The sequence below is a fragment of the Halictus rubicundus genome, chromosome 16 (assembly GCF_050948215.1).
Source record: "Halictus rubicundus isolate RS-2024b chromosome 16, iyHalRubi1_principal, whole genome shotgun sequence".
NCBI lineage: Eukaryota > Metazoa > Arthropoda > Insecta > Hymenoptera > Halictidae > Halictus > Halictus rubicundus.
Window position 1 is genome coordinate 772,747 of NC_135164.1, and position 18,813 is coordinate 791,559.

At 41.5% G+C, this 18,813-nt stretch overlaps 2 protein-coding genes across 3 annotated transcripts in view; one reads left to right on the plus strand and one right to left on the minus strand.

Annotated features, from left to right (window-relative positions):
- Window positions 1-18,813, minus strand: part of Pip (heparan sulfate 2-O-sulfotransferase pipe) — a 217,607-nt gene that overhangs the window by 150,803 nt on the left and 47,991 nt on the right. The gene's annotated exons all lie outside the window — the stretch shown is intronic.
- LOC143361999 (uncharacterized) overlaps window positions 1-18,813 on the plus strand; it is a 533,154-nt gene that overhangs the window by 114,318 nt on the left and 400,023 nt on the right. The gene's annotated exons all lie outside the window — the stretch shown is intronic.

Consider the following 18,813-nt stretch of genomic DNA (forward strand, 5'->3'; position numbering starts at 1 on the left):
AAGACAAGACATCCTACGATCCTACCATGATGATCCCACTGCTGGACATTATGGAATCCAACACACTCTACACCGAATTATAAATCGATACTTCTGGCCAAGGATGTCCAAGGAAATTGCAGAGTACGTCCGGTCCTGCATCGAATGTCAACGGTATAAGGCCAGTAACGTTAAACCAGCCGGCTTGATTCAAACACCTGTGATGCAACGTCGATTTGAGGTACTGGCCTTGGACCTTTTCGGACCTCTACCAACTACGAAGAAGGGCAACCACTGGATACTGATCATCGAAGACACCGCTTCCCGATGGGTGGAGATATTTCCGTTGCAGCAAGCAACAGCGGAGACATGTGCAGACGCCCTAATTAACGAGGTGTTCTTACGATTTGGTCTACCCCGCCGAATTATTAGCGATAATGGCACGCAGTTTATAAGCGGCGTCATGCAGCAAGTTTCCCATTGTTTGGGGATTCAACAATCATTCATCCCTGTTTATCATCCGGAGGCAAATCCAGTGGAGAGGAAAAACCGAGACCTCAAAGCTCAGCTCGGAATCTATGTGCGGAACGATCACACAACCTGGGACGACAGACTTCCCGCAATACGTTTCGCCATGAATTCGGTGAAATGCGAGACAACGGGATACACGGCAGCCTATCTCACCTTTGGACGAGAGTTGCGGACTCCAGATGACACGGGTCGTGACCTGAGGGCGATCGTTCACGAAGAAAACTTCTTGCCAGAAGTCACTCCGAAACTGCTCGCCTTGGCGGACACCTTACGAGTAGCGCAGCTGACGCAGGAGGATCGACAGGATCGTCGAAAACAGTATGCGGATCAACGGCGACGCGAAGGTCCAGACTACCAGCCCGGTGACCTTGTCTGGGTAACCACCCACACGCTGAGCAACCGACACCGTCATTACTCGTCTAAGTTGGCGCCGAGACGAGACGGACCATATGCTGTGAAGCGGCGTATCGGAGCAAGCAGTTACGAGATGCAGACCAGAGACGTCACACCGGTGATAATTGGAGTTTATCACACCTCAGCACTCCACCCTTACACTGGAGAACGAGACCAGTTACCTGCAGTACCCATCCGCAGACGCGGACGACCACGAAAGCGGAGAAGGTTGGAGGAAGCCGGTCCCAGTTCCAACGACGGCACCTGTTAAGATCCTGGACTACTCATCGGGGCGATTTCGTGTCCAGAGGGGGAGATTGTAGCATGTATAGAAAATTCGAGACGGAAAAGTAAAACAAAACGCGGAACGACAAGCTTCTAGAAGTTTCGCGAAGGGAGTTTGTAGGCAATCACGCGGGGAAGCGACGCGAGGGGAGCGCTCGAAAAGTCGAATCACGCTTAACGACCGGGTGTTGATTTCACGTTCGCGGATAGCAACGAATTTATATAAATAGAGGGATCACGGAGGGACTCGGCCTATTTGCTATTCCGAGAGAGAGGACGAGGTAAGGACCACGGCCGCTCTTGGTTAGCATTAGCACCCCGGCAGGAGAGTACGGCGATAATACCTGGACGCCTGTCGGGAGAACGGGAGAGGACGGGAGTCTGTTCCTGGTCGCTCGTTCGACATGGAGAGTACGGCGATAATACCTGGACGCCTGTCGAACGAGAGAGAACGGGTCAACTCCTGGCTGCCCAGGCCCCGGCAGGAGAGTACGGCGATAATACCTGGACGCCTGTCGGGAGAACGGGAGAGGACGGGAGTCTGTTCCTGGTCGCTCGTTCGACATGGAGAGTACGGCGATAATACCTGGACGCCTGTCGAACGAGAGAGAACGGGTCAACTCCTGGCCGCCCAGGGCTCGGCAGGAGAGTACGGCGACAATACCTGGACGCCTGCCGAGAGGGAACGGAAGAGTGTTCCTGGCCGCTCGTCTCGACAAGGAGAGTACGGCGATAATACCTGGACGCCTTGTCGAACGAGAGAGGACAGAGCATCTTCGGATCGGTTGTGAAAATACCACGGAACCTAGCTAGAGTATACGTGTGATGAGAGAAAGTTTGCATGATTGTGATTTATAATGCGAGCAATTGAATGAATTTATACATATACCTCACTTTCCTGTACCCCTGTTCCTAACCCAAAAATAAATTCTTTTATCCAGCATATCCTGATTAAATCCTTACCATGGCTACAACATGAATATAATTCAAAAGAATAATAAGGCATGGATAGTTTTGTAGCGTCCGGTCGCACGCACACAAAAGAGTCTTTCTTTCGTGCAAACGGCCAACGCAATTTACGACTCTCGTTCGACGAAGCTATTTTTGAGTGGACATTTTCCAGACCTAGTCGAAGTATGTTTATTAGAGTTTTGTCCCAAAGTCCTCAATAGCAAACTGAGACCGTCATAAATTAAGAGACGAACCGAAGGGCACTTGAAGCGGACCCAACGGTCTATCGACACTTGGGTCAAGCATGAGTGGCCCGGAGGAAAGTCCCATCATCTTCTCCGATCACCTCGCCGTTCCGAAAACAAACACGCCAAGGGCGGAAGGAACGGGGGTGAGACGAAGAAAGAACAGCTCTGATGGGAAGGACCCAAAGCGTGGGTTAGCCAATCAGGGTTGTTTAGGATTTTTACCAGGGCAAACGAAGGCGTTAGAATTAGGTTGTACAGGACTTTCGAGGAGTCACTCAGAAGTCGTCGCGAGATACACTTCGCATAAAATTGTACAGTCGCGAACGATATGTGTATATATAAAGATTAAATTGAGTTCGCCAGCAAAGTTTAGTTCACGATAAATAGACCCTATCCACATTGGTGACCATCCGACGTGATCCTTGTGCTGTGCGAATTAGACATAGTGTTCGCGGACAATTTTTTTTAGTTAGTAGTGTAACATAGTTTTTAGTTTCTTTGGACACAACGTGCCGATAGACATATAATATGAATCCCGTCAACGCGAGTAACAACAGTGCGATGCCGGAAGTATACCGCGTCGGTATTCGTGTGCCGCCGTTTTGGCCGGAACAGCCAGCCGTCTGGTTCCACCAGATAGAGGCGCAGTTCGCACTGAACGGCGTCACGGTAGACGCGACTAAGTTCTACTACGTGATGTCGCAGTTAGAACCGAAATACGCGTTGGAGGTGCAGGACATTTTTGCGACACCTCCAGCAGCGGACAAGTACGAGACGCTGAAGCGGGAGCTCATCCAGCGCCTATCCTCCTCGCAAAGCAAGAAGATTTTGCAGCTCCTGGAGAAGGAGGAGATCGGCGACCGTTCTCCATCGCAGTTCCTGCGCCACATGCAGAACCTCGCCGGGAAGACAGTGTCCGACGACTTCCTGAGGACGCTTTGGGCCAGCAGGTTGCCCGCGATGACCAGGGCCGTTGTCAACGCCCAAACGGACCTACCGCTCGCAAAACTCGCCGAGATCGCGGACCACATCCAGGAGGGGGCCGCGCAGAGTCAGGTGGCCAGCATCGCGACAACCAAGAAGGACCTCACGGAAATTCTGATAGACAGACTAGAAAAATTAGAGCTGAGCGTAGCCGAACTCAGCCGGTCGCGTTCTCCCCGGAGGCAAGGCGGACCCAAATACCGTGGTCGCTCGAAGTCCGGAAGGCGACGGCGAAGCGCATCGCCTAGGAACAAGGAGCACTGCTGGTACCACCAGGTGTTCGGTACGCGGTCGACGAAGTGTCGCCCACCGTGCTCGTTCCATTCGGGAAACGCGAGTGCCCTCCACTGAACGCGGCAGTCAGTGATGGCCCACGTACCTGCCGCCTTTTCGTGCTAGAGCGGACACGCAATGAGGAGTATCTCATTGACACCGGATCGGACCTCTGCGTGTACCCTCGAGCTTACATAAGGGGTCGGCTGTCCAAGGAGAAGTACGAGCTGTCTGCTGCCAACGGGTCCGTGATAAACACGTACGGATTGAAGCCGGCGAACCTCGATCTGGGTCTTCGACGAACCTTCACCTGGAGATTCGTCATCGCAGACGTGTCGAAGCCCATCATCGGAGCCGATTTTCTTTCCCACTACGGACTACTGGTGGACCTCAAAGGCAGACGACTCCTGGACGAGACGACAACCTTGGCGACAACGGGGAGGATCGCCGCGGTGGATATGCCGTCGGTCAAGGCGATCGTTGGAGACTCGCGGTATCAAGACCTCCTGGCGGAATTCCCAACCCTTTGGCGCCCCAACATACGCAGCGAACGGCAAGTAACGCATGACGTGGTACACCACATAATTACGACACCCGGTCCCCCGATTTTTAGCAAACCGCGCCGGTTATCACCGGAACTGTTTAAGAGCGCCAAGGCAGAATTTGAGGATCTGTTAAATCTCGGCTACATCCGTCCTTCTAAGAGCCAGTGGGCTTCAGCCCTTCACATGGTGGCGAAGAAGGGCAACGGATGGAGACCTTGCGGAGATTACAGATTGCTCAATGCTCGCACAGTCCCCGACCGTTACCCGATTCCTCATATTGAGGATTTTTCGAGGATGTTATCCGGAAGGAAAATTTTTTCGACTATAGATTTGGTAAGAGCTTACCACCAAATTCCAGTCCATCCGGATGACATCCCGAAAACCGCGATAACGACGCCGTTCGGATTGTTCGAATACTTAGTCATGCCCTTCGGTTTGAGAAACGCTGCGCAGACGTTCCAGCGGTTTATAGATACCGTGATAAGGGGACTTGATTTCTGTTACGCATATCTCGACGACATTTTAGTGGCGTCGAGTTGTGAGGCGGAGCACAGAAATCACCTGCACGCGCTTTTCTCACGTCTTCAAGAGTATGGCGTGGTAATCAATCCGAACAAGTGCGTGTTCGCGGAATCGCGGGTAAAGTTTCTAGGTTATGAGGTCAGCGCCGAGGGTACCAGACCACTGGCCGAGAAGGTCAAAGCTATTCAGGAGTACCCAAAACCCACAACGGTTAAGCAACTGCGGGGGTTCTTGGGTATGGTAAATTTTTACCGTAGATTTATACCCGGCGCGGCTTCATTGCAGGCTCCGCTTAACCAGCTGTTGCGGGGAAGCAAGCTGAAGAGCAATGCTCCCGTCCAGTGGACGAGCGAAGCGGAGTCTGCCCTAGAAGGGCTTAAGACTGCCTTGGCGAACGCAGCATTATTGGCTCATCCGTCGGACGATTCGCGACTCGCGATCATGGTAGACGCATCCGATTTCGCGTTAGGCGCTACCTTACAGCAACGACAAGGCGGTTCGTGGCAACCGCTAGCTTTTTGCACGAAAGCCTTGTCGCCGGCACAGCGAAAATATAGCGCGTACGATCGCGAATTGCTCGCCGTTTATACCGCGATTCGACATTTCCGTCACGCGGTAGAGGGTCGCGATTTCACGATATACACGGATCACAAGCCAATAGTGTTCGCGTTTAAACAGAAACCGGATAAAAGTACACCGAGACAGTTCCGATATCTCGATCTGATCGGACAGTTTACGACGGACATACGGCACGTCAGCGGGAAGGATAACGAGGTCGCAGATGCACTTTCGCGAATTGAAACGGTAACCGCGCCGCTGAATTACGCAGAATTAGCGGACTCGCAAAAGCGAGACGTACAGTTACAAGGTTTCTTGAATGCATCTGATACCTCGTTAGACTTAAAACTGATACGCATGATCAACAACGATGCACCCGTTTATTGTGACGTGTCCACCGGGAACCTGCGTCCGTACGTAACACCCTCCTTCCGACGCCAAGTTTTTGACGCCGTACACGGATTGTCGCACCCGGGAGCGAAGGCGACAGTCCGTCTGGTAAAACAGCGTTTTGTTTGGCCGTCAATGGAGAAGGATTGTCGAGATTGGTGTCGGAATTGTCTCGCTTGTCAACGAGCAAAAGTCGGTCGACACGTCTCGAGCGAGGTAGGCACCTTCGCGCCGCCGTCGAGCAGGTTCGAGCACGTGCACCTCGACCTGGTAGGACCACTACCTGTGTCCAGGGGCAATAAATACTGCCTTACCTGCGTCGATAGGTTTACGCGTTGGCCAGAAGCCTTCCCACTCGAGAATATCGAGGCCGAAACTGTGGCGCGCGCCTTTGTTTCGGGGTGGATAGCACGTTTTGGGACACCGGCGAGAATTACCACCGATCAGGGCCGGCAATTCGAGTCCCATCTTTTCAAGCAATTGAATTCATTGCTTGGGTGCTCGCACCTGAGAACTACCGCTTACCACCCCGCAGCAAACGGTCTAGTGGAACGCTTCCACCGACAGTTGAAGGCCGCGATAAAGTGTCGCGCCGACGATCGGTGGACCGATGCGTTGCCTGCCGTTCTGCTGGGTATCCGCGCCGCGCACCGCGACGACCTTAAGTCATCCGCGGCCGAGTTAGTTTACGGCGAAAACATACGCTTGCCAGCGGAGATATTCAGCGACGAGCCGATCGGAGTATCCGATCCGGCGGAATTAGTACGCCAGCTCCGCGAGCATTTTAGAGACATACGACCGGTGAACGGATCACGTCACGGACAGAGGAGGATTTTTGTATTTAAGGACTTAGAGACGACATCGCACGTCTTTATTAGAACAGACGCGGTGCGAACTCCTCTACAAAATCCTTATGACGGTCCATTCCCAGTCGTATGTCGAAACAAGAAAACTTTCGTAGTGCGGGTTCGAGGCAAAGAAACTACCGTCTCAATTGACAGGCTCAAACCCGCCTATATATTAAATAACGACATAGACGAGGAACGCGACCAGAATCATGTCAAAGTTCCGGATAAACCACAAGCTGGTACGCGAGAATCTGTACATACTCGTTCGGGTAGGCGAGTATGTTTCCCCGACCGCTTACAGGTCGGATTCTAACGCTTGTAAATAGTCGAGATAAGTTTTTTGTATATAGTAGTTTTAGGTCTAAACGTAAGTTAGTTTATGTAGGATAAGTAGAATTAGGTAACGTTTGCACTGGTAAGGGGGTGATGTAGCGTCCGGTCGCACGCACACAAAAGAGTCTTTCTTTCGTGCAAACGGCCAACGCAATTTACGACTCTCGTTCGACGAAGCTATTTTTGAGTGGACATTTTCCAGACCTAGTCGAAGTATGTTTATTAGAGTTTTGTCCCAAAGTCCTCAATAGCAAACTGAGACCGTCATAAATTAAGAGACGAACCGAAGGGCACTTGAAGCGGACCCAACGGTCTATCGACACTTGGGTCAAGCATGAGTGGCCCGGAGGAAAGTCCCATCATCTTCTCCGATCACCTCGCCGTTCCGAAAACAAACACGCCAAGGGCGGAAGGAACGGGGGTGAGACGAAGAAAGAACAGCTCTGATGGGAAGGACCCAAAGCGTGGGTTAGCCAATCAGGGTTGTTTAGGATTTTTACCAGGGCAAACGAAGGCGTTAGAATTAGGTTGTACAGGACTTTCGAGGAGTCACTCAGAAGTCGTCGCGAGATACACTTCGCATAAAATTGTACAGTCGCGAACGATATGTGTATATATAAAGATTAAATTGAGTTCGCCAGCAAAGTTTAGTTCACGATAAATAGACCCTATCCACAGTTTAATAATTAGATTGTGGCACTGTCTCAACTCCTTAACAGTTGAAATAAATTCTTTTTCTATTAAGATTAATTAAATTATAACACGGTTGGAAATCCTCTTCTGAAGGGTTGAATCCTCATTAACAGATTTCCGGGCTACACGTCCAATTATATTATCAGTAGTCTTCCTGAACTAAAGACGTGGTTCGTTAAAGCGAACGTAGAGAAGATTTCTAATTATACAAATAAGTTGGTAGTTCTTATGGTGATTGAAAATCCTTGGAAATATTCAGTTATTAATAGATTTAACCCCGAAGCTATACACAATATGTATGGATATTATAATAAAACATCTGTTCAATCTTCTTATGCGCCTTTATTATGACCCTTATTACGCAGAATATTCCAAAATGATGATAATCAACAAATTTGAGTTTAGTTATCTACATTAGAATCTCCGCTCGCGGTATCTTCATGGCGAACAGATTGAAATAATCTCCCAATGCGGTCTGATGGAACGATTTGTCCAGTGCAGTCGGTAATCCACTAACTTATCACAGAAGCCGATATATTATATACTTTATTAAGTATGTATCATAAAATTGCATATGTATAAAGAAATGATTGTAGTTTTATACCTCTGAGAATAATAAATAAAGTAAGTCGCGTGTTTCAAAATAGAATAACTTATGAGCCGTTTGTTCAATTTCTAGAAAATCTAATTCCATTGACTACGGTAAAGTACAGGAAATTAATTATTAATGGTTTTCTTTTTTTAATTACTTAAACCACGAAATTTTATGAATTTCTAGTGTCAGAAAATCTTGGGAAATAAAAATAAAAAATTGAACCAAAGCCAACACGACTCCCGTTTAATTCAAATTCATTGAAACTAATAATATGAAAAATAAATTTGTATCTCTAAATTCTTATAGAAAAATATCACATTGTACGAGGTTCTGCAGACTATTGACAATATTTTAAAAAATTTACCTATTAAATTGTCTAGATCCAATAGGTTTGTTTGTTACAGATGAAATTTTTAGAATACGTATGATGACACAGATTTTTGAAATTTTCAATATAGGCCCACATAAAAAAGTTGTAAAAAACAACTTTTAGTTATTTTCTCTGCAAGTAGTGTAGTAGACTAATTGCTTTCATTTCTCAAAAAAATCCAAGTCGTATGGTCCAATGTTTAAAGAAGTAATCGTCTTTTGAAGAGTGTCCGAATATTAATAAGAGCCATTGTATACTAAATTGATAAACGAACAATCAAATAAGTATGCGGTTCACATTACAAGCGGTGACTACATTTTTCAGCTGAATAATGCTGCTCTTCATAGTGCAACGATGCATAATTTCTTTTTTATGTCGAAATTTTTAGATCGAAATATTCTTGAAAATGTTTGGGATGACTCGTTAGCCATAAGTGTCTATAAATGTGGGAGGAAATACAATAATAGAAGGAGTGTGCGAATACCCGAAAATATCGGAAAATCGATAGCCGGGACGAGTCGGCAAGAGGAAGAGTTGGATCGGGTGGGGTTCCCGAAAATTTCTAGATTCTCGAAAGAATCGGGTTTCCTGAAAGGGGTGTTGCCGGAAGGTCAAAGTCATTCGATAGCTTATCCAAAGAAAATACTTTGTATTTTTCAACCCTATATGTCGATTTGGGGGATAATAATGGGGTGACAAAGAAAATCAGGTTTCTCCGCTCTTATCCTTTTCACTTGAAAATTATGAAAAAATCAGGCATATTTTAGCCATTAGAATGCACATCTCCGAATTTTTAGCTTCGGAACCAAATTTGAAAAAAAAAAACAATTTTTGAAATACCGATTTCTTGTAGGAATTACGAGATACTAAGTTTATTTCGGAATTTTCAGAAATCCCGACTCTTTCGAGAATTCCGACTATTTCGGGAAATCCGATAAATTCGAGAATCTTGAAATTTCTCGGGAGCCTGCCCCGATCCCGAAAAAATGTTGTTCCCGACCCGACTCGACTCGACATTTCAGGTTCTTGCACTTGTTATAAACAATGTATGGTAATAATCTCCCTATTTTTCCCATATTCTACAAAGTTTCAGCTTTCATTTAAAAAAAATTTCATCGCTCTACCTCATTTCTATCGAAAGTTCTTTGATTTTGAATCCGATTTCGTCCAAATTGATCACTGTATGCCGCGTGCCGCACAATGGGCAATTATTAATTACCATCCAATCATTTCAACGAAAAAATGACTTCATTAGTTTTTGTCACAAAAATCTATTTTTTGCAAAATCCTGAGGTTGTAGACAAATTTGGAGACCAGATTTGAAATCAGCGTGAAAAAATCTATGGGAAATGATGTATAGCATGTTAAAAAAAAAATTTTCCGCGCGTGGTATTGGAAAAACTAAAATTTTCTTGAATTTGTGCACGTTTAACGAATTTTCTCGAGGTTAAAAAACGGTCTTACCACAATCTCTCTATTTTCCCCATATTCTACAAAGTTGCAGCATTCATTTAAAAAAAATTTCATCGCTCTACCTCAGTCCTATCGAAAGTTCCTTGATTTTGAATCCAATTTTGTCCAAATTGCCCACTGTGCGGCGCACGTGGCGCAGTTCAGATGTTTCTGACTGTGTGCCGTACCGGCCAGTCGAGATGCGACAGTCGTTCGGAAACCACCGTATGGTCCTCGTGTATATTGTATCGTGTTAGAAATATATATTCCGTTCAAGCCATTAGAACGCCATCGCGTCTATTTGCTTCTTTCATGCAATAATCACCTGCCCCTGCACGCTGCTACAATTTTCACTAGCAGTATAACTAACAGCACTAAATAATACTAATGAACTATTGTAAAAGAAAGTATAATTAAAGCTTGGAATGCACAAAAACAAAACCGAATAAAAATGTTATTCAAATCAATCCGAAAACGTTTGTTAGATGTTATAGAAAAAAATGAGGTATTACGAAATATTAATTACCAATGTATTATTAGTGACCTATAATTGTGTCCAACCAAAGTCGGTTTATATTTACTCGCTCAGCCAAACTCGCTCCGAGCAAATTTTGATCATTGTTTGTAATGGTACTTTGCCAGCAAAAATCGGTCATTTTGGTGCCACGACCATACTTGGGGCAGGATTTGGCCCCAATTTGCTATGAATTTGCCGACTAAAAGCTGCCGACAAATAGGAGACCTAACCTTGTTCGAAGAGTAAATATCGGACAACATCGGAGTAAACCTTACTGTAAGAGGGAAAACAGAATTCTATTTAAACTTCCAAATTATTGCATAATTTTCAGTTTCAGGTAAAACAGGAAGGTTCACTCACAATTCTGCCCAATATTTACTCTTAGTGCGACCGACCTGCCCTCTTCACGCGACCGACCGACTCTCTACGCGAAGGCAGGGTGTGCCCTCGTTTTGCCCAAATTTTGTACTACTATTCGAGCCACGTGCCCAATCTGAAGGATCCCAGTTTGTAGACCATTTTTGGTGGCTAATTCAAAGCAGATCAAGAGTAAATTGCTCACTGGGTATATTTTCTTCTGTAATACATTCCCTGTAGGTCCTACTTCTTTATGTTTTTGTATGTTCTAGAATGTGTATAAAATGTGTAATTCTTTTCTTTTGAATATACGAAGTACACATTCACATATATTATGAAGTATCGTATTCTTTTGTCGACCACTGTATGCGGAAAGGGGACTCAGGAGGCACAATGTCGTGTGTCAGTCCGATTACCAAAGCGATACGCAGTAGGTTCGCAATAACCAATTAGCGTATCCGAGACAAACGAATACTGCGATTCCGTTACGAAATGCTAGTCGCAGAAATGATAATAATCTAATGATACACATATATACGCGCGCAGAGCAGACGTGAAAATGCATGCTCCTCTCGACGACCACCGTGTACTTAGTACGTTCACTCTCACACCTTGACCTTCTTCAACCGGGAAGTCTGGTCCCCATTGGAGAATCAAGGATATGCTCGTACGACGAGTGTTTGTGTACACATACACAGTGCGTTCAAAAAGTTTCCGGTTTCAATAAAAATAAAAACGACACAAAAGATAGAACAAATGTTTGAAGGCAAGCAATTAGCAGATTTTTTACAATTTTATTTCATAACTTATAAGAAGTAACTGTAAAACTTTCATTCTATCTTTTAACAGTTTGTGAATTACAAAATAAAACGAAAAATAGTCTAATTTTCTAAGATTAATCGTAACTGCATCGAAGGAATTTAACGCTAAACCTACCACCGCCAGTTAATATGACTGGTTCCAGATTTTTTATTTTACCATTACTGAAATTATAAAGATGCTTTCGTGGGAAATGATTAAATAAACATATTTAGTAGAGCATGTATTATAATACAAACCGCACAAAATCCAAATAAATTCAATCACGTCATTTTTATGAGGCAATATGTATCAGTTACATTTAAAGCTTGATAGGTTTATTGTTAACAACAAAAAAGATTGCCTAATATATACTACTACTACATATGCTCTACATATTCGCAAACTATTATCATTTTCTGAACTTCCGGGATGCGGATGTTCCCTTGTTAGCGTTGCATATATTAGATGCACAAATTAAGTTGAGGCTCTCACAAGTACTCGATTGTAACTTTGTTTTAAATTAAATCTTTTACCCACCACAAAAAATTAAAAAATTAATGAACAAATTGCATTCTGAGAAAACAGGATGCCATTTGAGGGTTGAACGTGCATCAAGCCCTAAGAATGTCAAACTTCATAACGAAGAACAGGTCATATAACTGAACGAGGCTGACGATATAAACTATGCATTCGTGACAAAAATGAATAGATAAAGTGCAAAACTGTGAAAAGGTCAGAAGAATATCAGAATATCAGTTACACTTCATCATTTTCGACTCATTGAAATTAGTAAAAGAAAAGAATCATTTTGATGTTATCTCTACCTCTTACAATTGATTTAAAAAATTTTTATAAAACATTGCATTCTGTTTGCTTTTAAATTTGCCAAATGCTGTTTGAACTAAGGGAATCGCTCGCTCTACTTTAGCGCGTTTATTACACATTTAAAAATTAATTTTTGTTGCTATATAGTTGGTTAAACCACATTTCATTAAGAATTGTATAAGATTTAAAAGAATAAACTTTGATTCTAGAATTCCGAACTCATTGACTAAATTACTTTGATTTTGTAAGATCTTTGGAGAGGCTGGTTGCAGTCAACATCTTAATGAACGCTGCTGTGGCTGACAGTATGCAATATAAAAAATGGTACCAAAGATTTCCGATTGTGAATTTCGATCGTTTCCATCAAGAACGTCCAGAGAATGTTTCATAAATGCAAGTATAGAAACTGACAATGAATGAGATATTGCAAGAAGCTGAAACTACTCAGTAACTTAGTGTAACACAATAAACAATTTTTATTCGCTTGCGTAAATTGCGAAAAATTCCGATGTCATGTCAGATGATAGTTTTGCACGATAACACATGGTCACGCTCGGCGAAAGCAACCAAGGAAGTCATATATTTTTTGAACTAGGAAGTTCTCGCTCGTGCGGCTTGCTTGTTGGGCCTAACTTCTTCAGATTATCACCTGATCAAGGCCAGCAAAACCATTTTTATGTGTGCAAGTAAGATTTGACATCCGAAGACTAATTAGGAACACAGGATATAACGTAATTAGCCCCAGTATGTATCTGTGCTACTTTTTGCACAGTGCTTGGAAAATTGAAATTATAACTTATATCTTCCTGTCTAGTGATAAAAGAGTGCTTTTTGTAACAAGTAACCTTTCACCAGTTTTATCATAGTTCACACAAAATCTCCTTGACCTTTCGTAAATTTTTTACCATGTCGAGTTTTAGAAAATCACAAATACATAAAATCTTGAACCCAGCTATAACTTAAAAATGATTGAATATTCCAGCTAAATGCGGGTAAGAGATCCATTACTGAAACAAAGAACTCAGGAACTCTTTACATACTGTTATAAATTATTTTAAAAACGTAAATAGTCATGTATATTAACAAAACTTAATAGGACTTTTTGTCATGTTTTACTAGAAGAAGTATTGTAAATAGAGGAAGAATGACAAAACTTGCAAAAATTGTCATATACCAAATTTTCAAAATGATAGCAGTTTGGCTGAAGTTTCGAAAATCGGTCAAATCGGATTGAGCTCAGATTTTGCACATAGTCCTGTTTTGCATTAGAAACATGTTTCCCAACACGATTTTTGGTGACTCGGAAGAAAATTTTGTATCATATTAGTATCATTTTCTACCTTACTGATTCTACCTTACTAATATCGTTTGGAAATGTACCCCGATAATAAAACAGATGCGATTATTGTACTGGTTGTTTTGATACCAAAACATGTTGAAGTTGGTATGGAACTGCCGGTAAGGTACAAAATGTTATGTTGATATGGTAGAAAATAATAAAAAATTTTTTTTCGAGTCCCCCAAAATCCTTTTGAGAAACATGTTTTTAATGCAAAATGAAACTATGTTCAAAATTTGAGCTCAATCCGATTTGACCGATTTTCGAAACTTTAGCCAAATATTGACATCATTAAGAGCTGTACACAATGTGAAATAAAACACCGTACAAAATTATAGACCAATCTAATAAAAATGTCACGCCGAATATTACTCCTCTTTGATTAAACTTTTTATTTAACAATAAAGACCTTTAGAAGTACTGTGGTAATATTAAAATCTGAGATAGTATAAATATTGGTAATTTTGTGGAAAGGTTGCAATGAATAATGGTCGTCATACTCGGGACTACGGCAGGGTTAAAGCGTCCTACTACATGACGGATGAAGACAGCAGTATGTAGAAAGTAAGAATGATAATCCAGAAGACAAGGGGTTAAACCGCCTCTTATAGTAATGGACGTCGCAACAATAAACGTGCACGAAGTACTACGAGCATCGACCTTCACGATATGGCAAGGGTCTACGTTAGAGCAACGACGACGACTCGCCTTAACTCTCGCAGGATCCAACACCGATGAATCGACTAGATTTCGAGGCATTCCTATGGAAGCAATGCATCAGGGGATTTGTCATGGACTATAGGCATCTTCTTCCCAAATAGGAAGGTTGTCGTTCGACGAGCAATTCGTACCTTTCACGACATCGAAATCCTTTGGTCTGAGGTATACCATATTGGCCTAAGCTATAATCTTGTGTCTTAGGTTATTAGTAGACTACGGATTTTATGCATTGATTACAAAAATTAGTAGCCGAAACGTAAAACAGTGACAACATTAGCAAAATTTAAGAATATCATAACAATAATAATAATAATAAATAATAATAAACTGCGATCGTCTCGAAGCTTAAAGAAGCTTTGAATAACTTTAATTGTTAATGACACAGGCTCTGGCCGAATGACATGTCATGGACACCAGGTGATTCCTTATGAAAAAATATAGAATAATATTTTTTCATCCAGGGCTTAGTTTCCGAAAAAATCAAGTTGGAAACTCCGCTGCGTACGAATGCTGTTGCAGCCGCATAATACATATTGTCTTCGTAAACAATATGTACACAGAATATAAATACGAAAAATAAAAGGAAGTAGCAGCAATCGAAAAATAACTACAACAGAAAAATCAGTAAAAAAGAAAGTTTCAGCGAATGCTCAAAATTGTGTCCTTTAGCGATACATGTGTATACATATTGTTGTAGACGATAATCGAACGATATTCTCGGTGACTTTTCTATCGTAGTTATTTTTTAATTATATTTGTTTCTATTTATGTTTGACATGCAAAGTCAATTGATGGTCATGATAGTATACTCGTCCCGACCTTAGCTATTAACGTGACGATAATAAAAATATACAAATCCATTAGAAAAAAATAGAAATGACCTTGAAATCTCGAAAAATGTTAATATAAAAAATATGTGTTGCTTCTCACAATAGTAACAAATGAGATATTTAAAGTGCTTAACTTAGGTGAGACACCCCGTATATGTGTATACTATCCTATAACACTGTCCAACAAAATTAAACTTTTTTCGAGTTTTGCAATACCTGTTGGGTGATTCTTATACACTTTGTCATCCTAAAACCGAATCTGAAAGTAGAATTGCTCCATCACGCAACGTTTTCGAAAAATTTTGGTTTTTGTAAAAATGCCCGATTTTGATACGAAACGACGTGTTACGCAAAAACTAAACACGCGAGAAAGTTCAAATTTGAGTCAAGAGATAGAGGGGACTCTCCTCTACATATTCATATAGTCAATTATATTTTTATGTACTTCCTAATAGTTGTAAATGGTTGTTAAAGTTTGAAAATGTGCCGACGCGGGTACTTTGTACGCTCTATTTTTGTATTTATGTGAAAAATCCTTTATCTAGCAGGAATTTACTATACAGGAATGCATTCTACAGACATTTCTGGTAAAGAAACCATTCACGAAAAGTATTTGGTTCCCTTAATGTACGAGAAGGATCAGAAAATGTTAATTGACAGCGTGTGCGCGACGCGTTCGCGCCAGACGGCCACTGCAGCCTTTTCGCGACTCGCCAGGGCCGTCGCTATGCGTAGTCGACGTTGGTACCACTCAAGTATGTCTTTGTTTACTATGCTTAATTAAATACATTTTTGGGTACCAATCATTACAAAAGATTATAAAAATACGAGTTATATTCACATTTCATTGTGGAAATGCTTAATAAAGAAAATTGAATACAAAAACTTACCTATTTCTGATGTAAACAAATTAAAAATGTTGCCGCCTTGCTTGACGTTTGTTCCTGGTATCCCGATTTTCAATAATAAGTGTCCAGCAGTAATCAGCAAGCACCCGCACATAAGTCTTTTCCTTTGTAACGTTTTTCCATTGTTGAAATATCTTGATGAAAGATTAATGCTGGAATTGTATTCCTTGTTTTGATTTTAAAATAATTTCGTCATGAATATAACAAAAACAGTCCGGCTGATTTATACACTTCCGCGAGATTTTATCGATTTAATATAGAGCGATCTATGTCTTAATTATGTACTTCGATCAATAAAATCGATAAAAATAGTCCCATTTACATAGTGTTTGGACTTATTTTAATCGGAAGAATCTTGAATGTCCATTGGTATTACAATTACAAACATAAGACAACAATTACTGAAAATAAAATTTTCCAGTCACCGCATTGCTGCGGTCAATTTTCTTTATTAAGCATTTCCACAATGAAATGTGAATATAACTGGTATTTTTATAATCTTTTGTAATGATTGGCACCCAAAAAGACAAAAAAAAAATGTATTTAATTAAGCATAGTAAGCAAAGACATACTTGAGTGGTACCAACGTCGACTACGCATAGCGACGGCCCTGGCGAGTCGCGAAAAGGCTGCAGTGGCCGTCTGGCGCGAACGCGTCGCGCACACGCTGTCAATTAACATTTTCTGATCCTTCTCGTACATTAAGGGAACCAAATACTTTTCGTGAATGGTTTCTTTACCAGAAATGTCTGTAGAATGCATTCCTGTATAGTAAATTCCTGCTAGATAAAGGATTTTTCACATAAATACAAAAATAGAGCGTACAAAGTACCCGCGTCGGCACATTTTCAAACTTTAACAACCATTTACAACTATTAGGAAGTACATAAAAATATAATTGACTATATGAATATGTAGAGGAGAGTCCCCTCTATCTCTTGACTCAAATTTGAACTTTCTCGCGTGTTTAGTTTTTGCGTAACACGTCGTTTCGTATCAAAATCGGGCATTTTTACAAAAACCAAAATTTTTCGAAAACGTTGCGTGATGGAGCAATTCTACTTTCAGATTCGGTTTTAGGATGACAAAGTGTATAAGAATCACCCAACAGGTATTGCAAAATTTTTTTGGTGTTGGACAGTGTAATCAGTAGAAACAAGATACGGTTACAGTAATACATAATATGCAAGATTATGAAAGAAAAACAACATTCATTAATTCTTTTATAAACTTTAGATATATGTAACACAATAATATGTTTTAATTTTATGTTATGTAAAAACTATATTTTATATTTTTCTTTGGTGGCTGAGATTAGACATACGACCGCAAAGGGTTATAATGGTTATAGCAAAAATATTATTAATTCTATAACAAATTATTAAATTATTACCATACATAATATATGATAGCGTAAAATTTAGAATATACAGCAATAGGTGTCTGCATTCGCCAGACAAGGGTTATAATTTTTTATTTCACTGGATAATTGTAAAGAATTAATATTCTTCGCATAATATTATATATTCGTATAAAATTGTCCATCGACAAGAAAGTTAATTTCAGATCTCTCTTACGAATAGACCTTGACACGTTTGACAGAATAATAACGACACAGTAGAAGTTTGCATTATTAGGGGGACCCATAAGTAATCAATTATTTTGAAATCTAAAACAAACTTTGTAGTAAATTCAAGTTTTTATTTCTTAATTTATTATATAATCTCCATCATTATCAAGGACAGTTTTCCATCTTTCCTGCAAATTTTCAATCCTCCTCTTATAGAAATCCAGGGTTCGTGAAGCAAAATATGACTCAAAGTGGCTCCTTGCATCTTCTACACAAGTGAATGTTTTATTTCTTAAATAATGCTCCAGAGATCTGAAAAGATTATAGTCAGAGGGAGCAATTTCCTGTGAGTACGGGAAGTGCGGTAAAACTTCCTATTGCAATTCTTTGATTTTTTCCTGAGTGAGTTTCGCAGTATAGGGCTGGGCATTATCAATTTGCAGTATTACGCCTTTTCTGTGGACTAAAGAGGCCCTCTTTTTCAATAGCTCTGAATACAGCCGTTGTAATGGCTGACAATACAACTCAGCAGTAACTGTTTCTTCGGGTTTCAACAACTCAAAGTATGCCACGACAGTCCCACCAAATGCACAGTAACATCTTTCTAAGTGATAAGCTAGGTTTAGGGGTTGATATTGCGGTTTGATTTGCAGAAAGCCATTACTTGGAACGCTTTATGTTATCATAAAGAATCCATTTTTCATCTCCGGTAACGATTCTGCTAACAGATGGATCTCTACGAAATCTGGATAGCAATGAAGTGCAAATCGATCGACGAATATTCTTGTTGGTCTCAGATAATTGATGCAGTACCCATATTCCTTGCATATATGCCTTTCCCATTTCGTGTAGGTGCCTTCGTATAGTTGACCATGTGGACCCAAGGCTTCTGGATAATTCTTGAATACTTCATTTTGGATCAGCTTCCACTAGAGATTTTAGGATGTTATTATCAAATTCAACTGGTCGTCCACTCCGAGGCCTGTCAGAGAGATC